Source organism: Ursus arctos, unplaced genomic scaffold (genome assembly GCF_023065955.2).
Source record: "Ursus arctos isolate Adak ecotype North America unplaced genomic scaffold, UrsArc2.0 scaffold_4, whole genome shotgun sequence".
Classification (NCBI taxonomy): domain Eukaryota; kingdom Metazoa; phylum Chordata; class Mammalia; order Carnivora; family Ursidae; genus Ursus; species Ursus arctos.
In genome coordinates, this window is record NW_026623056.1 from 37,472,748 (window position 1) to 37,500,627 (window position 27,880).

Here is a 27,880-nt window from a genome sequence, read left to right on the forward strand (position 1 = left end):
CTCTAGGAGAATCTATTCTCAAGGGAATTTTATTGTGGATCATTATGTAAAGCAAAAATCATTTTTAAAGTGCATATTACTCCCTATTTCAATATGGTAACTTTCTGATTTACAAGTTATTTAAGTGCCCAGAGAAGCATATCCCTTTGGTATGTTCCTGAGGAGATATAGCCTGGGCATGCCATGAAACTGCGAGGAAATAAGTTGGAAAATACTAACTTGATTCACTTAAGTATTTGGACCTATTTAGAGAGATTGCTTAGCTACTATTTGGTATGAGATTAAGTCTAGATGACATGTCCTCTACAATTGCTTGGAATGGGTTTATTCTAGCTCAGTCCAGCTCCAAATTTTCTAGCAACTAATTATGAACCATGAAATGCTAGCTCTTCTCATTGTGTGGTTTCTCTCAGCTCTGTAAAGTCATGCAGAATTCTTCATCTCCCGTGGGGGAAGTATTGCACCCTCATACTCATCCTCCATCTACCTCCCAGTCCTCATGATTGGCAGAAATTTCTAATCTCCAGAATTTTTAGACTTTCTAGAGATGTAGTGGAACAGGCAGTTGAGGATTTCCTATACACATGTAACCATTATGGAAACTCTCATTCAAAGGCAGTTGGACCTCCCCACCCACCCATACACACCCCTGCAGCTGGGCCTCCAAATCTTGCATTACAAGGAATAGAATTAGGCAATGGTTATTTGCTGAAGGAATATCATAAGTTTTTATGCTCACTATATAAACGGAGTTCATAAATTATATCACCCGAACTGGATACTTCTGAGAGTAAAAGGGGACGTATTAAAGATTATTGTTATATGACAGGCATAAGTGAGATCTGGTATTTTGGCTGGGACTACCTCCACTGCTTACCCTTCCCCAAACTCCATTGGCACAATAGATCTAAAAGGGCAGGACAAGCCACGAAAACTCCAAACTTCCTGCTGAAATGGGCTGCCTTGATGGAGTAGAACATGAAAAACCACATGTCCCTAGGTGTCACAAATAGTAGCAATCTCAGTGGTAAATAAACAGAGAGGATAAATATTACAGCTAGCCTGAAGTTGCAGTTCAGGTTGGGGCAGGCAATGGACTGGAAAATTGTATCCCTGGTGGTTTGGAAGTCTGCATATATTCCAGGAAAGACCAGAGAGGGTCCAAGATATCCACATACCCAAGGCTGACCCTAAAGCCTTGTACAAAGAGGAAAGAAGAGTGATCCCAGTAAAAAGTAAGAGCCAAAGAAGACATGTAAAGTGCCTGAACTTTGCATTTCCAACCCATACATATATATCAGCAAAGGATGTTAGCTTATTGCCCTCAAGATGTTTGAGTAGAACTCCAGACCAATCATTAGATGTGAACTGCAAACTATGCCTGACATAGGGGCAAGGCTTAGCTAAAAAATAAAATAGTATTATAAAAACTGACCAGAGACATCAGCAGCTGTACAGCATAGGAAGACAGACCCCACAGAATTAGATTGATCACTAAACAAACAAATAAGTAGCAATAACAGCAACAGTCTCCTGGAGGGAAAAATCAGAAGCCAGAGGTGCTATAATATATTGTATAAAGTGTCAACTTGCAAGAAAAAAAATTATAAGACATGTAAAGAAACAGGAGTGTGACCAATACACAGTTACAAAAGCAGTCAGTGGAAACTCTCTCTATGTTGGAGAGGGAAGAGCAGATGTCAAATTTAGCAAAGACTTGAAAGCAGCTATTATAAATATATTCAAATAACTAAAGGAAACCATGTTAAATAATTAAATAAAATATTAATATAATTACTTTTAAAATAAAAAATATCAATATAGAGATAGCAATTATTTTTAAAAGAAATAAAAATTCTGGAGTTTGAAAGCACAGTAACTAAAATGAAAAATATTCTAGAAGGACTCAACAGCAGATCTGAGACGGCAGAACAAAGAATTAGTGAACTTGAAGATAAATCAGTAGAAATTATCTAATCTGAAAAATGGGGGAAAAAAATGAAGAAAATAAACAGAGCTTCAGAGATCTGAGATACCAGCAAGCATACTAACATGTGTGTAACAGGAAAGGAGAGAAGAAGAAAAAGAAAGGGCAGAAAAAAGATATTTGAAGTAATAATGGCCCCAAATTTGCCAAATATGATGAATAACATTAATCTACACATCTGAGAAGCTCAACAGACTCCAAGTATGATAAATGCAAAAGGATCCACACATAGACACATTCTATGTGTCTTTGAAAGCCAAAGAAAAAGATAAATTCTTGAAAGCACCAAGAGAAAAAAGGCTCACTACAGGAAACAACATTCTGATTAACATTTGACTTCTCATCAGAAATAATTAAGTCAAAGTGCTGAAGGAAAAAAGATTTTTAAAGTGACTATCAAGAATTTTATATACAGCAAAACTGTTCTTCAAAATGAAGATAAAAGAAAGATATTCCAAGGTAAACAAAGACTGAGGCAACTTGTTGGTAGCAGACCTGCCTTACAAGAAATACTAAAGGAAATCATTTAGACTGAAAGGAAATGATAGCAGTGACTAAAATCCACCCAAAGAAATACATTGCACTTTTATTATTATGTAGATAAATATAGATATGGTATAAGTATATAATAAAATTCAATTCAAGAAAAAGGAAGAAAATAATATAGTTAGGCCAGAAGTCAATGAAATAGAAAACAATAAAATCGTAGAGAAAAATCAATGAAAACAAAAGTTGATTCTTTGCAAAGACCAACAAAATTGACAGATGTATAGCTAGAATGACCAAGGAAAAAGTACAGAAGATAACAGATTACTGAAATCAAGAATAAAAGCAGGACATCACTACCAACCCCATAGAAATTAAAAAGATTAAAAGTAATACTATGAACAAATATATTCTTAAGACAACTTAGGTAAAATTTTCTAATTGCTGGAAATGCACAAATTACTGAAAGTGATTGAAGAAGAAATTGAGAATCTGAATAGATCTATAATAGCAAAGAGATGGAATTTTTAATTATGTCATCCCACAAAGAAAAGTTTAGATGCAGATATCTTCACTGCATCCTATCCATTATTTAAAGAGAAGCAATACCAATATCTCACAAACTTTTTCAGAAAATGGAGAAGGAACATTTTTAAAATTCATTCTATGACAATAATATTATACTGAGACCAAAGCTAGACAAGCATAAGAAACCATTATCCCTCATGAATATAGACCCCAAAGTCCTCAACAAAATATTCACAAATCAAATACAACAATCCTTAAATGTACTATAACCTTGACCAAGTAGGATTTATCCTAAGAATGCAAGTTTAGTAAACATTCAGTAATTAATTAATTAGTTAATTAATTAATGTAATATACCATATTGGTAGAATAAAAGAGACAACCTTGTGACTATTGCACTAGGTACACGAAAAACATTTGAGAAGATCCACCATCCATGACAAAAACTTTCAACAAACTAGGACTAGAAGAGACTTCTATAACCTGATAAAGGGCATCTATGCAAAATCAACAACTAACATCATACTTAATGATGAAAGACTAACTGGTTTAACTGTAAGATTGGGAACAAGGCAAGGTTGTTAGATCTTACCGCGTCTATTCAACATTGTACTGGGGTGTCTGTCCAGAAAGATAAAAATAAATAAATAAATATAAAGAAAAAGAAAAGAAAGCAAGAAAAGGAGAGAAGAAGAAAAAAAAAAAAAACAGAAGAGAAAGAAATCAAAGGCATCCAGATTAGAAAGTAAAAAGTTAACACTTTTTATTTGCAGAAAATAAGTTATGTAGAAAAGCTGAAGGAATGCATTCACACACACAAAAGAGTTAAGCAAGTTTACAAATTATATTTTATTTTGTAATTATACAAAATTATATATTATAATACAAAATATATATTATTTTGTAATTATGCAAAAATTAATTGTATTTCTATATACTAGCAGTGAACAATGAAATTTAAAAAAAAAATTCTATTCACAGTAGCATCAAAAAGAATAAAGGCATTTTTGTAGAAATTGACAAGCTGATCCTAAAATTTATATGAAAATGCAAAGGATCCAGAACGGTGAAAATAATTCTGAAAAGGAAAACAAAGTTAGATGACCTATGCTCCCGATTTTAAAATTTACTATAAAAACTATAGAAAGAAGAGTATAGTACTGGCATATAAATCAATGGAATGAAGTTGTAAATTCAGAAAATTAACCTTTATGTTTTTTGTCAATTGGTTTTGACAAAGGTGCCAAAGCAATGTGGTAGGGAAGGAATAGTTTTGTTGTTGTCATTTTCAATAAATAATATTAGAACAATTGGTGCTAGGACTATATGAAATATAAATGAATATCCATGGTGCTAGAACTATATGAAAAAAAAAAACCTTTATATCCTTACCTCACACCATATACAAAGATTAATTCAAAATGGATCATCGACCTAAATGTAAGAGCTAAAACTATAAGACTTCTATAAGAAAGCAGGAGAAGATCTTCATGACCTTGAGTTAGATAGGTTCTTAGATATGGCACCAAAGCATGATACAAAAAATAAAAAACATGATAATTTGGATTTCAATAAAATTAAAAACTTTAATACTTCAAAAGATATCACTAAAGAAAAGAGTGGGAGAAAATTTGCATGATTTATTTATTTATTTATTTATTTCAGATTTTATTTATTTTTAGAAAGAGAACATGAGGGTAAGCACAGGGAGGGGCAGAGGGAGAGGAAGAGGGAAAGAAGCAGATTCCCCACTGAGCAGGGAACCCAACGTGGGGCTCGATCTCATGACCTTGAGGTCATGACCTGAGCTGAAATCAAGAGTCAGTCGCTTAACTGACTATGCCACCCAGGTGCCCCTGCAAGATTTATTATTTGCAAATATGTATCTGATAAAGGATCTTTGTCCTCACAATATATAAAGAATTCTTCAATAACAAAAAGACAAACAACCCAATTAAAAATTGGGCAAAATGTTTGAATAAATATTTCACCAACGAAGATAGAAGAATCAGTAATAAGAATATGAAAAGATGCTCAAAATCATTAATCCTTAGAAAAGTATATTAAAACCATAGAGAGATACTGCTTTATGCTAACTAGAGTAAATAAGATAAAAATTGGCATGCAATTACAAGTATCAGTGAAGATGCTGAGAAATTGGAACCCTCATACATTGCTGGTTGAAATTTAAAATGGTACAGTCACTCTAGAAAATGGCTTAGCAGTTCTTAAAAGTTTAAATAAACTGGGCACCTGGGTGGCACAGTTGGTTGAGTCTCTGACTCTCGGTTTCAGCTCAGGTTTCAAGATTGAGCCCGTGTTGAGTTCTGCACTCAGTGTGGAGTCTGCTTGGGATTCTCTCTCCCTCTGCTCCTGCCTCTCTCTCTCTCTCTCTCTCTCTCTCTGTGTCTGAAAATAAATAAATAATCTTTAAAAAATAAATCTAAAAAAAGCTAAAATAAACTTACCTTTATGACCGAGAAATTTCACTTCTAGATATCTACTCGAGAAATAAAAACATGCGTCCACATGCAGACTTGTATATATGTCAGTGTTCAGAGAAGAATTATTTGTAATAGTCAAAGCTAAAAACAATCCATGTGTTCATCAACTGATGAGTGGATAAACAAAATGTACATCCACACAATGGAATACCATTTGTCAATAAAAGGGAACAGGCATCTGCTACATACCACAACATAGATGAATCTGAAAAATATTATGATAAGCCACATGCATGACACTGCATATTGTATGATTGCACTTATATGAAATGTCCAGAAAAGGTAAATGTTTAGAGACAGAAAACTGATTATTGTTTGGGGCTGGGGGTAAGGGTAGGTTGACTACCTAAGGACATGAAAGATCTTTCTGGGGTGACAGAAATGTTCTAAAACTGGACTGTGATGATGATCACTCTAAATTTATTTAAAATCCTTAAGTTGTACACTTAAAAGGGTGAATTTTATGTTATGTAAATTATACCTCAATAGACTGTTAAAAGTGAAATTATGCTAATTAAAACTAAGAAGAGAAAAACCTGGCAGGCACTCCCTTAACCAAATGACCAAGATTAACATCCCCAGTGATAAGTCATACGGATATCATGTACCCCCCGATATGATGTTACAAGAAGAGCTCTTCATTCATTTGCATTCTTCTCTAAAACTCTAATCCCAATCTAATTATGAGAAACATCAGATAAATCCAAATTACTATTTATTTTTTTAAATTTTTTAACTTAATTTTATGCCAAAAAAACTTTTTTTTTAAAGATTTTATTTGTTTATTTGACAGAGACAGCCAGCGAGAGAGGGAACACAAGCAGGGGGAGTGGGAGAGGAAGAAGCAGGCTCTTAGCGGAGGAGCCTGATGTGGGGCTCGATCCCACAACGCTGGGATCACACCCTGAGCCGAAGGCAGACACTTAACGACTGTGCCACCAAGGCACCCCCCCAAAAATTTTTTTAATTAAATTTCCATGATTTATTACTTGTGTATTTAGATTAGTACAAAAAATATCTGACCACTACTCTTCAAAACTATCAGGGTCATAAAAAGAGAAGACTGAGAAATTGTCACAAATCAGAGAAGAGTTGGGAGAAATGGCAACTAAATGCAATGTGGTATCCTAGATTAAACCCTTGGAACGGAATAAATATATTAATGGAAAAACTGGTAACATCTGAATAAAGTACGTAGTTAATAGTATTGTATCAATGTTCATTTCTTCCTTTGACAAATTTGCCATCGTTACATAAGATGTTAATGTTAAGTAGTGAAGAAAATACAGGAGTTCTCTGTGCTATCTTTATAACTTTTTGATAAATATGAAATTGTTCCGGAATAAAAAGTAATTTAAGAAAAAGGAATGGGGGATTTATCAGTTAAAAGAGAATTATGATTTAAATGTAGTGTGTGGATCTTGTTTATAATTCATACTAACCAGCTATAAAAATGAACAGAAAGCAAAAAGCATTCAAAAATCAATCATTTGACCTAAGATATTTAATAACATTAAAGAATTGCTATTATTTTTGATGTGGGTGATGATATTATGATTTTCAGAGGCCATTATTTTTTAGTACTACATACTAACATATTTGTGGATAGAATGATATATCTGGAATTGTCTTTAAAATGAGCTAGTAGAAGAAAAAGTAACTATAGATGACTATAGGTGACTACAGATAAAAAAAGAAAAAAGATGGCCCATGGGTGATGAGTACCTGGTAGCTCATTTTATTATGCTCTCTACTCTTGCATGTGTTTGAGATTTTCCATAATAAAATTTTTTTGAAGTGAAAAGAAAAAAAAGACTAAGAGAAATAATTAAAATATTATAATTTCCATCTACACTGACCACAGGCAGGGCTTGTCTCTTAAAAATCATCTGAGCAATGTCAGAATGAGTAAATTATAAGAGAGGTGAGTGAACTCTCAAAAACAATCTGAGCAAGATACAATCGATGCTGAATAGTTGGGAGAACATTAAGAGCAACGCCTGAATTAGCATAGAACTCCTAAACTAGAGTGCTTTGTTGTTCTTTTCTTGAAGTTTTGTGACCTGGTGGTATCGAAAACTCTTACTCATGTGAGGATTTTTTAAAAAGTAGAGTGTGATCAGAAGCAGCCCTGTGTTACTAGTCAGTGTTATGATCTATAGTTCCTCACCGCCTTCAGTTTTCTTTATTGTCTGGGGCTTTGTTTTTTGGTCTTGTGAGTTACAGGATAGGTTACTGTAATATAATACATTTGCCACTTCTCTGGAAAGCCATTCAGAATCTCTAACTAGTGCAGAATGTACAACTCTTTTGCTAAAGGGCCTCTGCCAAGAGAAGCATTCTTCCGGGCTTTGTAATTTGCATTGATTACTGACTGAGCTGTTTCCCAGTGCATCGCTGGGTGTTGACTGTAATCTATAAAGCCTTACATAGTTTTGTCCTGATTAAAGAAGTCTGACACTGGTGGTCAATTTTAATAATGACCAAGATCGATCTGGTTGACTTTAAAAAATTTCAACAGATTTTGGGACCTGAAAAGTCAAGAGCAAGTTATTCTTATTGATTACACATACTCTGGAAATCTACTATTTTAAAGGTGGGTACAGTGTACAGTACTGAACTTGTAAAAAACAGGAAGTTGAAAAATAGACAGTATTGCCAAAAATGTTCTAGCCCTGACTTTGTTCTCCCTAATCTAATCCGACATGCCTTCAGAATATTTCACTTCCTTGATGACCATTTTTCCAGTTTCTATCCAATACTTACCCCCACTACATAGTGACAGAGTTAATGATTATCTCATGAGGCAGATATGAATAGGAACAGTATTCATATCAAAGACAACTGGTCCCACTTCCAGGTCCATCTTTGGGCCAAGATATGTAGTCGCCAACAGTGAGTTGGCGACTGTATTTTTTGAGTCCTGGCGCAAAGTAGGATCCATCTGTTTTGCCCAGCCGTTTGCCTGAGTGCCACAAAATGGTCCTGTTATTAGTCTTATTTGTGGTCCTATTTGAGGTTAGGGGATAATATAAATAAACTTCAGTCCTCCTTGTGATGAATGTAGCATGGGAATTAAAAGTGGTGGTGTTGGTAGTGGTAAGTGATGTTGCGTCTCTATTTTCTCAATTGCTCTGTTTTCTTTGGATTGGGAAACAGACATTTAAGAATGAGTTTGTCATCTGGAAGGATAGTTGTGACCAAGTTTCCCTCAACAGGATACAAGATGTTATTTTTGAGCTTCATTACCCTCACCAAGGGGAAAAAAAAGAGAGGGAAAAAATAAGGAAGAAAGTGAAAGTAAGGAAGAAACATGCAGAAACAGAAGTGAAGAGAAAGGTCAAGGAGGATGAGGAATACATGAGGAGCCGAGAAGAATGTAACGCAGCAGACTGACGATTCATAGAAATTACTTTATTATTTTGAACTGATAGTTCAGTTAACTCAACATCTGGTGAATTGAGGAAAAGGAAATCTGACTGATTAAATTGAACTGCTAGTTGTCAGTTAAATAGTTTATATATAAATATGCAGCCTAGTTTCCATCACATTTTCCTGTATGAACTAGATAGTGAATCAGTTTTTCACTAACCATATTTGAGCGGTGAGTAGAACAATACCAATCAGTGATTCAGATTTATATAGAGGTGGACAGTTTTCATATTTCTGAATTGTTTATTGGGGATTATTGTTATTCCATATAATTTCCGAGCATGAGTTATTTTTGTCAGTTTCTTTTATGAATGTTTTGTTACCTTATAAGGAAATATGTGCACTCCCCTCCTCTCATTCAGTTGTCCCTGGTGACGCCTCCATAATTTCTGTCTTTACACTGGTGCATTTTTAGTCTAATTCAGGCATGTGTGAAGCAGGGGAAAAGTTTAGTTAGTCAATGTCAGTGATTTTTTTTCTGATCCATTCATGGATGGATTCCGTGAATCTGCACCAGTCTGCATATAAAATCTATATATATCAAATAGACACAATACCTAAAATATTCTTCCATATACTTGAAGGGAAAAAGAAAATAGAATTCATAAGTCAGACGAGTTGCATTTTCTAATAATAGATGCAATTTCAGGGGTGATTTATGATCATGCTCTCATATGTGGAGATATTAAAATATTACCTTGCACTAACGTGAAGGTGGACATAAACATACCACATTTAGTGCTACAAATATATATAAAAAAAGTACTGCCATGCTGTGAAGTAAAAGAAAGATAATTGTATTATCTTCATTTTACACGAAAAAAAAAAAGCTATATTTTTCTATATCCTGTAGTGTCAGTTATCTAAAGCTAAAAATAGGGATGACTTAATCTAGTCTGTTTTTTTTTAACAGTTATCTTATTTAGAGATGGTGTTGTATGAAGAAAGAAGGGATTGAAAAATAGTGTGACATTTTAAGCCCAAATATTTATAACATAGTTGGAGATTTTAATGCCTGGACTCTTAATTTGAAGATTAAAAGTACATATTAAAAAATGTGTTCAGTTATTTAAAACCAGGAGGTCCAGTTCAAATCCTGATGGTCTTCTCGTGCTGCTTCACACAGCAGTGGCTGCATCTGATAAGATATATGTATATATGATGTGGTGTCCGGCATGCGAAGCCCACCATACATTGCAATGGGCGTTCTGTTTTGCTAAATATGTTCATTTACCTCTACTTCACCATCTGCCCCGCCACTGATGCAGCCACTTGAAAGTAGTAGATCTAACATTTTTTTTCCAATTCTATTTGAAGTCATAATTTCCCTTCAACATGTATATTCAGATAATAGATTTTCTTCTTTATTCTCTAAAATTAACATTTTATGTAATCTTTAGGCTGTGAAATTGTTGTTGAGGAGTTTTTTAAAAATCAGATAGAATTTAGCTGAAATTCAGAGGCACTGAGCTTCTAGTCATATCATTATGAAGTCCTAAACAGGGAGGCATATTTTGTTTTTCAGAATTGCTTTTTTTTTTTCCTCTTTAGATCCTTTTCTTTTCATTAAAAAACTACTCTGGGAAGAGGGTTTTTTTTTTTTTTCCTTAACAGAAAAAAAAAAAAAAAGCCACGCTTGACTGATAATGCATTGCTTTGGATGGTGAAACATTATGAAAGTTTAATTTTTAATTAAATCTGAAATACCAATTATAACTGAAAGAGATTTTAACCTGTTTCTTTTCAGACTGCCTGAAGTTACATTTAGAGACTGAAATCACTGCACCTTAAAAACAAAAGATTGAGCTGCACTGCATTCCTGTAAGTGAAAGCTTCCTGTACCTTCTTCCTCTGTGATTTTGTGACCAACCCAAGAAAAGACAAAAACATTGGTAACATAGTAACCAGGCATGAGTAAAAATTTGAATATCCCTGAAGAAATATATGCTTAAATGATTTCCTTCTATAAAAAAAGAAAATTTGTTGGGCTCAATATTCAGTATGTCTTTTTTATTCAACCTAAATTGTGAATCCTTTTTTTTTTCGCCTGGTTTGAATTGCATTAGGGAGGGTGTCACCCACTGTGCATCCGCACAGTGACATACACCGTGACAAGAGGGATTCTCACATTTTTGTTCAAATCTCATAGAAGGTAACGGATTTCTTATGGAGTCAAAGTAGATTCCTTTTTCCTTTGTGATGTCATTAGAAATTTTTAGCCTTTGTGTCAATGGAAATGGAGAGAAAAAAGTTCATGATGACATCACAAGATTCTGTTGCCTTGAGGACTTTGGGCAAAACTAAGTAAAATGCATAATTCCCTTGTGTGCGTGTGTTCCCCATTCTGCTATGAAGCAGTCAAAATAGCACATCTTATGTCTTCCCGTGAGCTACAAGGCTGTCTCTCAGAGCCCCATTGTTCCATAAATGCATGTCAGAGTCTACCACAGTCTGGTCTACCCTTATTTAGCTGCTGTTTTGTCAATGTACTTGGAAGAACAATTAACACTTGGGATTTCAATGTCTGAATAACAGGCAGTGAATAGAACCCGAGCATATAAAAGATTCAGACGCCCAGGGTAAGAAAACAGAAGCTTATAGTTGGTGGGGGAAAGAAGAAAAGCATTTTAATGCTGCATTCAAAGGTTGTGAAATACTACGAGAAAAGTCAATCTTTTTTTTTTTAATTTTAGATCAAAACGTATGTTTTGGTAATGAAATCCAGAAGGTTATGATGTCTTCCTAAGTTTTGGAGTTTAATGTGTTGCAAGGTCGTTCCTTAGACAGTCTTAAAACACCGAAATAACATCCATCTCCTTGAGTCATTGTTGGAAGGCTGGATGTGGGGTCTACTGCATCGTGGTTTTCAGAGTGCCACCATGTCTGTCCCACAGAGTGCACTAAAGGTGATTCACTTTCTTCCATTTTCACTTTGGTTCACTGTACTCTTGCATCATTGGCTACAGTGCTTGTGTGTTGACTGCAGATAGTCCAGAAGGTGTTTAAATATCTCTACATATGGTCTGAATTTCTGCTAGGTCCATCTTTTGGTGGGAGGAGAGAGACGATGCATGGACAGAACAAGATCACTTCACCGTCAGGGTATCTGATGAGTGGAAAGGGAGCTTATGCATGGTGCCCACTGAGCACAGTGCTTGGCTGGTATGAGGGAATAAATGATGCTTATTGTTATTTTTGTCATAACCACAATAGTTCAAACCCATAGACAGGAAGGTCTACAAAGCAGGGTCTGTTTCTTACTCGGTTTTTTAATCTCTAGTGCTTGGCATAATGATAGCAATGACGAAATAGTTATTGTTATTAATACAATTACAAAATGCGTTAATAGTTAGAACTTTAGGATTTATTCTGTCAGAGAATATTTATTGTGAAGAGGGGTTGAATAAAGTTCTTGACAGTCAGGAATACAATTTTAAAGGAATTTGTCAAAGGCAAACCAGCTGTTCATCACATCACAATAGGCATACGTCTCTCACTTCTTTCTCACCACCAAGATGAGGACGGCCTGTTCATACCATTTCCTTTTTTCTGTGAAACAATCTCCAGTAATTTTCCAATTAACTTGAGTGTCTTAGATCCCATACACTGGAGTTGTCTCCAAAGATAAATCTACTTGACTGCAGGATAGGCTCTTCACCTGTTGGTCTAATTGTCATGCAGTGAATTGTGTTTCAAGGAAAGAGGCACGGAGAGGCACATGGTACGATAGGTATTGGGGCAATCAGCCCGGGGAAGTTGCGATTAGAAGCTTCAACTTTCAGTGCATAAAAAGCCAGGACCAGTTTCTCAGTTTCTCAGCATGAATAAGACCACAATATTCTTTAGAACTCAGAACCGTTTGACCCCTTATGACCCCTTCAGCATTTAGCTTCCTGGTGGTTTTTGGGTTTTTTGGTTTTTGTTGTTTTTGTTTTTTTGTTTGTTTTTTGCATAAAGTCCTCTGCCCTCCCCCACCAATTTTAATTTATTTCCAAAAGGGGTCCCTTTGTTTTTGTTAAATCAGCTGCTGCTGATGCAAATTAAAGCTTTCATAAAACGTGGCCTCTGAGGCAAAACTAAAATGATAAAACTTAGGCTTAGTGAATTGTACTGTTATCATGTTGAATAACATTTAAGGACATCAAAGAACTTTATAAACACATTTCATATTTTTTAAGATTACAAAACTGAGGTGAAAGGGATTTAAGGGTAGAGCTTCATCAAACATTACAGGTGCAGAGGCTGTAAGAAGCAGAAGTCCTAATAATCTCATTTTGAAGTAAGTATATTGAGGCCCATGGTAGGGCATGCAAGTTACCCAAGCCATAATGACCACCAATGCAGATCATCCTTTAGTCATCTAGGCCTGAGAACAGACCCAAATTTAGACTCTGGGGCTTTGATCTTTCCTTTACACTCAGGGTCTGAGCAGTGTTTTCTGAGGAACAAATTGCCTTAGGCTCATTTATGAGACCCATTGAACTGTACTCCCCACCACAGACTTGCCCAAAATTAATATATAAGGGGTATTCTGGAAACATTCGTTGTTATCAAAAAAGGTTTTTGTTTTTTTTTTTTCATTTTTTCTGTGCATTTTGATATGATACCTCTGGTTGTGCAATGAGTCACATAGAAGCAGATTTATTTGGTTGACTTAATATTCTTTATGATGATTTTCAAAATGGACAGAAGACCATTAGAAACTTCAGTAGTTTAATTGCGCTTATAGGCATGATAAAACCAGTAATCAGAACAGAGCCATTGTGACATGGAATTCAGACTTCCCAAGAGTGTGCATCGTGCCTGGTGTCAGAATGTCACTGTTGCCAGGGGTCATTTCTGTCAGAGAAAAGTTTTTCAGGGTCTGAAAAAAATGAAATAAACTTTAATAATTTAAAATGAATTACTTGCCCTAGTAATTTATTTCAGGTTGCCTTTATTGGATTCTGTCATTTAGCAATCCGAAGAGACCAGTGTAGGAACTTTTCTATTATTTCACCCAGAGCTAAATCCTGGATATATCTTAGTTTCTTCCTCAAATTTATTTTATACCCTCCCAACCTTCCCATCCCCACTGTGAAGAAGCTCGAGTTTCTATGTACAAAATATTAGTTCTTATGTCTTTGTGTCCCAAATGAGGAGACAGTGTTCTCCCTTAAAAAAATCCATGGAAGCTTCGGCATATAGAGAAGGAAGAACTGAAGCATGAGGATGCCAGAGCAGGGACTTGGATGTAGGTGCCCAACAAGGTTATCTCTTCAGAACTCTTCCCTCTTTAATAATAAATTAAAGTTTTTTCTGTGCCTCTTATGAACAAATCTTTTTACCAGGGTAAATAACTTATACTTCCTACCATCAAGGAGTTCATAATCTGTTTGGGCAATAAATACATCTTTCTTAAAGACAGAATGTTGTATGGGTACAGTAGAGTAAGTGAATAGTTATCATTTCTTTTGGACCATCAAGAAATTATCTGATATTCACCAGTTGCCAAAGTAGAGAGAGTAATGAAAATGAAAGTTGAAGGAGCCGTGAATAGTCATGGTGTGATCTGAGGATAGGATGCTGGTTGGAGCCAGTGTTTTCCAAAGTGTGGGTTGCAAACCATTCATCCGTCATGGAATCAGTTTAGAGGATCACAGTCAATATGCTTTTAATGAAATAGTATCAAAGGGGAAAATTTATAAAAAAGAGTGAGTTACATATTTTTAAGATAATGGATTGCAAAATAAATATATTTCTTACTGGGAATCATGCCACCAAAATATGAAAGCAGATATAAAGAAGATTGGTCTTTTAAATACTAACTCACATAATCCTAACTAAGGGATAATATTATTTTCTCCCTCTTTATATATGAGAAAGTGTAGGCATTAAGCAATTTGTCCCAGGTCATACAACAGGTGAGTGTAAAAGATAGAATGTGACTATGTCTGTCAGACTCCATATTCATACTCTTCCCATGATCTGCCACTGCTTTCCAAGGTTGTATGACTTCAGTTATTACACTACTGATAACTCACACATTTATATCTCTAGTCCTGATCTCTCTCCCAAATTTCAGTCCTATATTTCTAATGTCCTTATTTAAATCTTCAAATAGATACCACACTAGTTTTCTTCAAGTCAGTACATCAAAATTGAATTTATCCTCCTAGTGAAAATTAATCATCCTCCTTTTGACTATACTAATTTTCTTCATCTCAATTGTCCAGGTCATCCTGACTCAAAATGTATCATTCTTGCTTTCCTCCCACCCCCCAGGTGTCCAGTAAATGGCCAGGTCTTATTAATTATCCTTCCTTGGTACCTCTGTCTTAGGTTTTCATCTTCTTTTGCCTACAATAATCTCCTAATTGAGAGAGATAGGGGGAAGGGAGCCCCGTTCATCCTAAACACTGCTGCCTCATTAGGTTTCCTGAAGCAAGAGCCCTAAGATTATGTCACCTTTGTTCAGACAAAACTTTAGTAACAATTAATTTCTAACCAATATTTTGACCATCTAAAATCTAATTCTGACCTCATTTCTGACTTATTCTTATGGTTTAATATACCAAACACTCAGGCCAAATTTCCTTACCACTATCACCATCCCCTCTTTATTAATATTGCTCCTGCTATCTAGAATGTCCATTATTCTGTTTTTCCATATGCAAATCTAACCCATCCTTCTGGGTCTATTTTAAATGCTATTAATTCCACAAAAGCTTCCCTCTTTCACCTACCCAGAAATAATCCACTCTCCTCTGCTTAACAAACTCACTTAGCACCTGTAGTGGCTCTGCTGACAATTTGATTTTGGACTTCTAGCATTCAAAATTGTGAGAGAATATATTTCTGGTAAGTCAACAAGTTTTTGGTAATTTGTCACAATAGCCTTAGAAACTAATGTAGCATTTATCTACACTTTTTTTGAGACTTGAATTACTTTCTATATTTTTAAATGATACTTATGTGCAGACTTTATCCCTTTACTAGAAAATAAATTCTCTAGGGATAGAGTCCATATTTAATTAACATTTCTAAACTCTACAAAATCTACCACGGTAGAATCATTAATTCATTACCCATCCATGCTTAATCCAGGGAATATAGAAATGATCCCTTAGGCTCTCATGGAATTTATAGTGTCCTAAGGGAATCAGACATTAAATAAGTAAACAAAAAATTACAAAATTATTAACTGTAGTGCATGAAAAGAGCTAATAGATAAGCAAGACAGAAATGCATGGGGAAAATCTGTTATGCTACCTGCTGAGTAGTCAGGAAAGAATTCTCATAGAAAGGGTAATTTAAGGTAATTTAGTTGAAGCATGGAAGAACCAGGTAGGTGAAGAATTTGAGGTGGGGATAGAAACATGCAAGGAAGAGAAAGCTCCAGACAGAAACAGCATGGACAATGCCCTGAGGCAAAGACAAACTTTGTGTATTCAAGGAAATAAAAGAATTCCAGAGTGGCTAGAGGAAAGTAAACAAAGGAAGAGAATAATTGGAAGTGAAGTCAGAGGAGTAGCCAGGGTGAGGAATTTGGATTTTATTTTGAATACACTGGAAAACACATAATAGGTGTATATATTAAATCAATCAATTAATTAATTGAATAGAACAAGATGAAAATAATTCAAAGGTAAATGGTATATACAAGCTCATAGTAACTATACGTTTATTTTGAACCTTTGTCAAAGGTTCACTTCTAAGTTTGAGGGGGTTTGGATTTCTGAAACTGAGGTCTAATAGTTCACAACATATTTCTTTTTTTTTTTTAAGATTATTTATTTATTTATTTATTTGACAGAGATAGAAACAGCCAGAGAGAGAGGGAACACAAGCAGGGGGAGTGGGAGAGGAAGAAGCAGGCTCATAGTGGAGGAGCCTGACGTGGGGCTCGATCCCATAAAGCCGGGATCACACCCTGAGCCGAAGGCAGACGCTTAATCGCTGTGCCACCCAGGCGCCCCTCACAACATATTTCTCATCTGCATAACCAAAGCAGATTCCCAACAACCTTCTAAGATAAGGTCAAGTTAATTTTATTTCCTTTCTAGTTAATAATTATTAAGATTCTGTTGTTGGTTAATGAATCTCTTATTTTTGTTTATTTTTAAGTGCTCATTGCACAATGTGGGAATGAGTACCAAGTGTTTTACTCCTAGGATGTATTTTTAACATGTTAAACCTTAATCTTTTTTTAAATTTTGGTGTATTTTATCATGTGCAATGACCAGGGTCCTGGAGGCATAGAAAGCCTTGAAATGAATCATCATTATCCTCATTATTACTACCTTCATTATTACTGAATTTTGGGATTAAAAACAATCCAGATTATTTTAAAGTATGATGCATTAATATCATGGAATACCACTAAGTCAGAATGGAGATATTGGTTTGTTTACAAAATGATAGGACATTATCCCTTTTTGCCAAAAGAAAAAAAGAAAAGAGAAGAAAAAAGGAAAAAGAAATACAGTAGAGGGAATGTGAAAATTAAACCATAGAGAAATAGGTTAAACTCTAAAGATAGAGTTTACTGCTATAACTCAGTAAAAAGACACTAGAATCTTAACATATTATAGTGACAAGGAAACTTAGGAATTATTTATTCCAGCCTTCTCATTTTAGAGATGAACAAAATTCAGGCCTAGAATTCCTTTTTGAGACATACAGTTAAATAGTTAATGGCAGGGCTGGAACTGTAACCCTAGTTCTTAGGAGGTAGATTAACAGAACTAGACCAGCTAATCAGTGATCAACACCCTACCATAACCCTTCAAGGTCTTAGGTGGAAAAAAAGAATATTAAGTACAGGAGATGAGTCTACAGACAAGCTTTAATTAATAAAAATCTGAACAATATGTATTACTCACAATCTGTTTACTTAATGTACCAGATGCTTTGTGAAAGTTGTCTTTAATCCTTGCTACCACACTCAGCAACCACTCTGTAAAGTAGGAATCATTTCCATTTTATAATGAGAATACTGAGCTCCAGAAAGATTAAGTAACATCCAAGATTGCAAAGCCAGTAAGTGAATTTGTATTGATGCCAGGCCTAACTGATTCAAACTGTACTATCTCCTGCTTGGTGTTTTTACCTATTGCATTTTGTTATCGCCTTAGCTCATGTGGTCACACAGGTCATTAGTTCTCTAATAGCCCAAACTTTGAAAAGAAAGTTAGGAAGAAAAGAAAGTTAGATTTAGCAGATGCCCTCTCTGCATTAAGTTCTTCACATTTAATTCCATCAACAGTACCTCAAGATCAATGTTATAATCCTTAGTTTAAAATTTAGAAAACCAAGGTTCACTGAGATGAAATTGCCCCATACATCTTAGTAAAAGCTTGAGCCAGAATTCTAACACAGATCTGTCTGATCCTAGGTGTTCTTTCCATTGTTCCATCAACCTCCAAGTCTGCTCTTCTCCTGGGTGCTGGTTAGTCTTCTACAGTCCTCACACCTCAGCTCCTTATCTGGCAAAGCAGAATTGTAATGCATGCTCTCGTAGACTTCCCAAGAAGCAAGAGAGTGTGTTGAGAGGGTGCTTTTATAATTAAGTTATATTACCTTGTCTGGAAATAAATACAGTGCCCCCTATATGTTTCCTCCTTTGAGAAATGAGGAGCTAGGAAGATAGGTGGAATCTGTGACATTACTCTTTCATCTCTACATTACCTTGATTCACTCTGTATCTGTGCCCAAGACCCTAATCATATCACAAGTAAAGGTACTACTAACCTATATCATACTTCCATACACCTTTGAAAAATAAAAGAAGTAAAATTATTGTATTTATGAGGCCAATATGAAGGAAGAAGTTTTATGTTTTCCTTCTCAAAACTAACTTATTTGAAGCCTTGGAAGTCTGATTAGAGATATAGGTCAATGAAAGAACTCATTGTTGACTGCTTCTAGAAAAAGTGCAAAACTGGAAATCCAAACATACTTATGAATTGTTAGATTGTTTTCTAATGACCAGTGAGGACTACACGAGAAGCAAACTTCTTGGTAAAAGCAAGAGAGTGAGACAGGGAGAGGGACGGAGGAAGGGTGGGTGGGTAAGAGGAAGGGGGAAATAGGAGAGGAGGAAGAGATTGGAAACAGTTTTTTAATGGCAGCTCCCACTCAGACATGATCCTGAATTTCCTTCTATGTGTCAACTTTAGCAGCACTGCATGTATACACCTTCATGTCTGAGAAGGTCATTTTCTATTATTAGATAGTACACTTGAACAATTATTCTAAAACCAATTGTCACTATGGAATGGCACCAATATACTAACAAATTTATGGTGATTAGAAGTGATGCTTACCTGTTAGCATTCTACAGCTGTTACTTTATCCTCTCTGTTTCTTGAGTTTGACTTCCAAGTCTTTCTGTGTGAAAGGGTCCATTCAAGTCTTTTAAAATAACTCTGTGAAAACCATCTTTCCTACTTTGCGGAAGGGACTTCGTTCTTTGGCCCATCCTTGCACTTTGCAATATGTTGCTAGTAGCCCTAAATCAGAAAGCACATTAATACATCCTTTGAACTGCTGGGTCTCATCAGGAGAAAAAAAAATATTTTTGACAATCTTGTAACATTTTGTTAAAAATCCAATTCTGGTTCAATGTTTTGTTCTCAAAGGAATTTTGAATGAAGAAAAGCTTTTGTAAGGGGCGGGGGGAAGCTTATCTAGAGACTGGTGGGAAGCAATCAGGAGACTTTTGACTCTTTGAAACAGTAAATTCCAGGGAATTGGAGTTTTACACTTCAGGTTGGAGCACCTTGGCTCTAAATGCACCCCTTCATGTGTCCCAAATGGCAATGTGAAAGCAACATTCTTTGAGTCAAGTGGAGAAGGGAGGAGGCCATGCTAAACTGACATTCTTTCAGGAGGTCATGAATACAGAATGAACTCAGTCTAATGGTTAGTATCAGATTCTCAGAATTATAAACCTCCTATGGTAAAATGTCCTCAAAGATATAGGCAAATGAGTTTGCTCGTGTTGATAGTTATAAGTACTAGAAGATTAAGATTCTTGACAGTCATTTACTTGTTTGCAATTGCACTAAACGACCATATGAAATTTGCTTAACCTTTGCTATAATTTTACTGAACTATTCTTCGCTTAACTTAGTTGAAAATTGTAGGACTCTCTTAAATAACCAATATATGTCTAACATTGTTATCATTGCCACTGTTGTTGCTATCAGAATTCTGTTTTCTTCTCTGGACTAGGGCTGGCAGGAACAGCTGAGAACCTGGGTTACACATTTTACTGTCTGTCTTACCTTCTTGCAGCCCTGGAAAGTGGGAGGGGCCAACTAGACTGGCTGCTCTGTAAGTTAACCTAGATTCACCTAGAAAACTTGTCAGTGAAGCTTTATTCATAAGCTCTTTTAGCAGATAGAGAAATAGTTTGCATGAAAAACCCTTGTTTTTTAATAAGTACTGACTCCCTCATGCTTCATGAGACTTTCTGATTGATTGCATCATACTATCCACATTATCATTGCAGTTACCACGAGGGAGGCAGCAAGTGTAATGGAAAGGAAAAAGCATGGGGCTGACTCTCTGGAGATTTGATTCAGGCATTGTCAAATGGTTTTGTCTTAAGATCATTTTCCTTATCTGTAGGGGACAGTTTTGTCGATCCGTGCAGACATTTTACAAAGAAGCCAAATGATATATATGAAGTATTTAGAGCTCTATGAAATAAAGGTAGTTCATAAATATCATGTAGTACTATTACAGTAAAAGTATTAGCAGAATTATAAATCACTTTGAGGTCTCCGGAGTAAGGTGCTTCATCTGAGGTCTTCCTGCCTAGAAATTAGTTTGTTTTTTGAGTTGCCATATAGGGAGGGACTCTGTTGCTGCTAAGCACTGTTCATACATTGGAAGCAATGACTAAGAATGAATTGCCAGTAATATGTTACTCTTTTTATTTTTTAAATTTTTCTTTATTATTTTTTAATATGTTATTCCTTTTAAAGATTTATTTTAAAGGCATTCTTTTTTTTTTATAATGATTTTTTATTTTATTATGTTAGTCACCATACAATACATCCCCGGTTTCCGATGTAAGGCTCGATGATTCATTAGTTGTGTATAACACCCAGTGCACCATGCATTACGTGCCCTCCTTACTACCCATCACTGGCCTATCCCATTCCCCCACCCTAAAGGCATTCTTTACTATAAATTCTCTCAGCAGTTTCTCTTAAATTAAAAAGAAAAATTAACTGTTCTCTCTCTCATATTAGAGAGTCAATTTCTTGAGGTAAAGAACCATGAGTAAGTTACTAGTTTTCTCAGTTACTAAAACTGGTACCAGATAGATATTCAGTGTTTGTTGAGTATCTTGTGTAAAAATTTAGTAAAATTTTAATAAACATTTTTTGAAAAGGATATTGAATTTATTAATTTGACTACATATATGCCATATGAATTGGACAGATGTTATTGAAGATTATACAGCCATTTGAAAAAGAATGAATTATATCTATTGGTATTGATCTGGGAGGATGACCATAATTTATTTATTTATTTTTTTTTTTTTTTAATGATTTTTTATTATATTATGTTAGTCACCATACAGTACATCCCCGGTGCCGGTGATGGGTAGTAAGGAGGGCACGTATTGCATGGTGCACTGGGTGCTATACACAACTAATGAATCATCGAGCCTTACATCGGAAACCAGGGATGTACTGTAGGATGACCATAATTTATTAAGTGAAAAGAGCAAATTTTCAGGGTAATGAATATTTATGAATAAATTTGTTGTGCGTGTTCTATGACCATATTCTTCACAATGGTCGTCTCACAGGGTTGAGAATAAAAAAGGACTGATGGAAGATTACTGATTTTTTTCTTTAAGCATTTTTTATTGTTTCATTGGGGAATATCTTTATGAAAGTAAGTTTGAAAATGAATATATAAAATTATTTTTTAAATTCCTACCTTTTGTTTCTTGGAAAATCAGCCTGAGAAAAATAATCACCACACAGAACTTTTAATTTCATTGTAATTGCCTTAACTTCCATAATACGGAGAGTAAAGCACATACTCTAAATAGAGTGACACATTGACTCAACAAATATTTCCTGAGCTCTATGATGGTACTAGTTCCTAGTTCTTAATAAGTATGATGTGTGTGTGTGTGTGTGTGTGTGTGTGTGTGTGTGTGTGTAAAGCTGAGCTCTTTCATGATGCCAGTTCATACACAGAATTATATGCAGAGAACTAATAGTTGAACAAGCAAAAGTTGTTGAAAGTAATTTGAGTCTTTAGTATAGTTTCCTCTGAATATACAACCTAAAAATTCACCAAAAAACTTTTTGGGGTTTGGTTGGTTTTTTTTTTGTTTTATTTTGGTTTTGTTTTTTTGTTATTTTGTTTTTTGTGTTTTGGCCATCTCTGTCATCCACAATACATCTCTCACAATAGCTGCCCTGAAGTTCCTGCTGCCTTTCCCTCTCTCGTCTTCAAGAGCTCTCACTAACCCTCCTTGGCCTAGGTCAATTAACTTTTCTGCTCACTTCCCAACTCCTTTCTGGATCTGTCTTTTTCTTCCCTTTCTGATAGTAATCTCACTAGACTTTCACGCTTCTTTCACTCACTGAGGAAGACAAAGAAGGAAGGAAGAAGAAAAGAAAAAGAAAAGAAAAGAGGGAGAGAGGGAGAGATGGAGAGGAAAGAAAGAAAGAAAGAAAGAAAGAAAGAAAGAAAGAAAGAAAGAAAGAAAGAAAGAAAGAAAGAAAAGGTAGGCAGGCAGGCAGGCAGGAAGGAAGGAAGGAAGGAAGAAAAAATAGAGAAAAGAAAAGAAAAACACCTCTGCAAGATAAGGTCTCAGGACTATATTCCCATTGGAAACTTCACAGGAGTTTTAAGTAATCAAAGGGGCAGACCTAGAAACCTTAGGTTAAAGATAAGCCCTGAAGGCCCCCTTTAGAGGGTACTTAAATAGACTTGAGCCTATAAGTTGGGCAGAATATCCAAATTGGAGCCAAGCAAGACAGTACTGTACAGTCTGAGATACTATATTTCCCAGAGTCAGTACATTCTATGCCCCATCACGGAGAAGTCCTGACAATGACTGACCTTTTACAGATAGAGAACAGAGGTACCATAAGCTAAATTTAAAACACAGGAAAGTTGTAATATGATAACCACAACTAATGATACACAGGCATGCATACTTTACTTCATGTTATAGCCAGTTATGATAGAGGCTTTATGACAAAGGAGGGAGGGAGAGGGAGGAATGGAGAGAGAGAGAGAGAGAGGAATGAAGGGAGGGAGGGGAAAAAGAGAGAGAGAGAGAGAGACAGACAGACACAGGCAGACAGAGAGAGAAAGAAAGAGAATCCCTCCTCCCAAATAAAAATGAGAGTGGGTGGAGAGTGGGAGAAGGTCATTGGTTAGGAGATTAGGAAGCATGAAAAAATAAAACAAAATGTATTTTGACACTCCCCAGCCATTTCTTTACATCTGCACAAATCTTCCCTGGTCCCCTCATGGGTCCTACCCTGGGTGGGCTGGCTCTGCTTGGCACTTCCAGCCATCCAGCTATCTTCTCCTTCCATTTAGAGAGTGCTGATTCAGAGTAAACCATTTACAGGTGTGGGGAGATCTCTAGAATATGCTCACGATTATGTTTGTTGCTTCTAACTCCAAGGAGCTGAAGAAGTCAATAAGCAGCTGGACATGGAAAGCTTGCCCAAAGGTGTAAGGCCCCTTCTCTGCCGTATGCATCCAGTTTAGGGGATTTACACAAAGAATGTGATTCTTCTCTGTTATGTGACTCCTACGTGTGCCCCAATAGTCTGGTGAGAACAGTAACTCTAGCTAGAATGATGTCAGATAATAGAGGTATGATTAGAAAAACAAATAGTGTTTATGAAGAGATTTTAATGAGACAAGAAATGCTTATGTGATGTTTAAGTGGAAAAAAAGCAAGACACAAAATATGTGTTAGTGTTCATTTCTGAGAGGTCATTATTCATTTCTTTTCCATTCTTTTCATTTTCCAGAATGTCACACACACACACACACACACACACACACATACACACTCTAAAGAAAAGGAAAAGTGCTCTTGGGTTATCCCATCCTTATTTGTAATTTTGTTTCTTTGCTTTTGATCAATGTTAATTTTAATATTGGTAACTCTTATAATGAAGAGATTTCACCTCAAATTTGAATGACATGATACTGTTGCTGAGAATTTTTTATAGGCTGCTATTGTGGTATAATGTTCTGATCATTTTTAATGCTCAAGCAACCCTCCACCTCTGGTGGAATGATTGGGGGAAGAAGGTTGTGAGGGAGATTACTCATTATCTAGTTACTTGTAATGGATTAGTTTAGCACAAACAGGACTCTTATCACTTCACCTATGAGATGCCCAAAGAAACAAGGTAGATCAATAGATATATTCCAACTATGCTTTTGTATATAAAATAAATGTTTAGTCAGATGATAAATTACTTCACATGACACCTATAAAGTTCAGTTAGTACAAACATTTAAATGGAACAAAAACTATATACAATCAAGAAAGTTGATATTTCCCAAACTCTATAATCTCCTGTTCCTCTAAATATTTACCTATTTATCTTGTTCTCACCTTATGACTTTCTCAAACCATTTTCATGGCTTATGTTCTAGTTTAGGTCCTGGAGCTCTTTAGAACCTAGATGTTAATTATTCTTATAATTGACACCTCTCCTGCTCTTCTGTTTTTAACTAAAAGGCTACTTAATGTCTCCCTATTTGAGTGATTCTTCTGCCACTCACAATTCTGAGTTTCTCTTCCCTCCATTTTGATGCTCCAGGCCCCAACTGCTTTTTACAGGTGGTTTCACTTGATTACTCTTAGCTCTTCCTAACTTGGGATCTCTTTCTTTAGCTCAGAGTTTCCTAATCCTCGCTGCATATTAAAATCACCTATAAAGTAAAAAACAAAAACAAACACACACAAACACCAAAAAATGAAACACAAAACAAAAACAAGGCATTGGCCCCACCCCAATATTCTGTTTTCATTTGTCAAAGGTGGAGTTTAGCAGCAAGTTACACCTTTAAAATGACAAAACTCTTATTTTACCTCAAAATTTTTATTTCGGGTTTGGTTTAACCTGCTGCTTCACTCTAGAAAACCATTTTTTAGCTAACAACGACGTTCCTAACCAGACAATAATAAAGCTTTAACATTATGCATAATATGGCTGTATGCGTCTCACAGACATGCATGTCATACACACATTAAGCTAATGACCAAACTTGAACAAATATTTGATAAACATAGAATTGCTATTACCATAATAATTAGTTAGAAACTAAATATAGCTGACCAAATTTTAAAAGTTCTCTTTAAACCTGAGTATTTTAAATGAAATGTCTTGCATTGCTAAAGGGTATCAGAATATGCCTTGAGTCTGACTTATGGGGGGAAATGATGGCTCACAACAATGTCAAAGGGATGTACCTTTGATAGTCAGAAGGTGGAAACACATCAAGTGAACATTGACAGGTGAATAGATAAACAAAATACGGCATATAAATACAGCAGAATAGTATTCAGCCTTAAAAAGGAATGACATTCTAACACATGCTATAACATGGGTAAACCTGGAAAACATTATGCTAAGTGAAATAAGCCAGACATAAGAAGGCAAATACTGGATGATTTCATTTATATGAGGTACCTGAAATAGTCAAATTCATACAGAAAGAAAGTAGAATAGAGGCTACCAGGGGCTAGAAGGAGGGAAGAGTGGGGAGTTATTATTTAATGGGTACAGAGTTTCGTTTTGAGAGATTAAAACATTCTGGGGATGGATGGTGGTGATGGTTGCACAACAGTGTGGATCTACTTAATGCCACTGAACTATATACCTAAAAATGGTTAAAATGGTAAATTTTATGTTATATATATTACCACTAAATAAAATAGAAGGAATATAAATGAATGAATGAATGAATGAATGAATGAATGAATAAATAAATAAATAAATAAATAAATAAAGGAATAAATAAAGGGATGTACATTTAAAAACTCTTATGGTGTTTCAGTAAAAATGGGTTGTAGTTACCGGGTTCAGAGGCACAGTTAAAATGGGTAGTCTCGGGCACCTGGGTGGCTCAGTTGGTTAAGCGTCTGCCTTTGGCTTGCAGGTCATGATCCTGGAGTCCCAGGATTGAGCCCTGCATTGGGCTCTCTGATCTTCGGGGATTCTGCGTCTCCCTCTGACCCCCCAACTCTTGTGTGTTCGCGCGCACTCTCTCTCTCTTTCAAATAAATAAATAAATAAAATCTTTTTCTTAAAAAAAGAAATGAGTAGTCTATTCACAGATTCATTATTCACTTCATCTTAGGAAATATAAAAATTTATTAGTTTAAGTAATAATCTTTATTTTGCTATTGAGGCCTGTCATATGTATAATATTCAAGTGCTGATATTATCCTTGATTCATAAGCAGTAATGACTGTAATAAACTACAGAGACTAAATTCTAAATAAATAAGATTATTATTAAATGCTTGTAGCTGTAGTAGAATTCTCATTTTTGTTAACTGATGGGAGAGGCAGAGCTGCAGGTTTCTTTTTCACCAACAGTACTATCCCTTACCAAATTATTTTCTTGGTAGGAAAAGCCAGGGCTTTGTGTGACTCTATATTTTTAAAATATTCTTTATTTTCCAATAATGCAGTAAGTAAGCCAGTTGCTTCCTTGTTTTCTCCTGAAAATGTTGAACATTTTTGTTAATTTTTATAAATTTCTTGGTTTATAATTCTGTGAATTTTAATGTATAGATTTGTGTCACAGCTGCCACCACTGTCAGGATACAGAGCTGTTCCATCACCCCAAAGAACTTTATGCTCTTTATCCCTCCCCCAACCACCAACTCCTGCAACCACAGAACTCTCCTTTATCACTATAGTTTTGTCTTTCTGAGAATTGTCATTCACATAAATGGAGTCATATAGCATGTAACCTTTGGAGACTGGCTTCTTTCACTTAGCATATTTAAGATTCACCCATGTTGCTGCATGTATTAATGGTTTGTTTCTTTTTATTGCTGAGTAGCATTACCTCATATAATTGTACCAGACTGCTTATCCATTCATCCACTGAAAAACATTTAGTTGTTTGTTTGTTTCATTTGAGGGCAATTATCATAGAATTGCTATAAACATTTGTGTACAGGATTTAGTGCAGGCATAAATTTTCACTCTCTAGGGTAAATACCCAGAAGTCAGGTCAGATGATATATGTATATTTAATTTTATAAGAAACTGCCGAACTGTTTTGCCAAGTGGCTATTTTGTTTCGTATTCCCATCAGAAATGGATAAGAGTTCCAGTTGCTCCACAACCTTGACAACACCTGGTATTGTCAGTATTTTTATTATCTTAGTCATTGTAGTAGATGTGGAGTGGAAACACTTTTTTCATTTTGACCGCATATTTTAAAGCTATAGATGACAATGCGATTCTGGGGCCATAATCTTTCCTGACTTCTATTTTTAGAGATGTTCTATTCCTATGTACTTTTTTCCCCACAGGAAAGGAAAGTGTGGTCTATTATTTTTAGATTTCTGATACTGTTACTTCTCCCCTACTCTTCTCAGAATTGCTATTTTTCCCAATGATAGAACATTCATTTAATTTTTCAGAAATTTCTTTCTTGAAAATCTAAAAAAAAATTGCCTCTTCATTCTAAATTCTAACCTAGCTTAAAAATAGTGCATGTACCTATATAAATGCTAACTATGAGGTATTAGAAAATTACTGTACTCATTCAGTACATGTTTTTTGAATGTTTGCTATACCTTGGCCAGTCAGGTGAATAATATATGATACAACAGGAAAGGGCAATCTGAAAAAAACAAAACAAAACAAATTATAGTTCTGTTTGTACTACTTTTTTTTTTTAAAAAAGACTTTATTTAT

The 27,880-nt window shown here is 35.3% G+C and overlaps 1 protein-coding gene across 36 annotated transcripts in view; it reads left to right on the forward strand.

Annotated features, from left to right (window-relative positions):
• The window catches only part of ZBTB20 (zinc finger and BTB domain containing 20), a 780,933-nt gene that overhangs the window by 292,215 nt on the left and 460,838 nt on the right, over positions 1–27,880 (forward strand). For all 36 annotated transcript variants that reach the window (XR_008957295.1, XM_048215038.2, XM_048215024.2 and 33 more), the window contains one exon: positions 10,685–10,758. The gene's annotated coding sequence lies outside the window, so the exon portion shown is untranslated. The remainder of the gene's footprint in view (positions 1–10,684; positions 10,759–27,880) is intronic.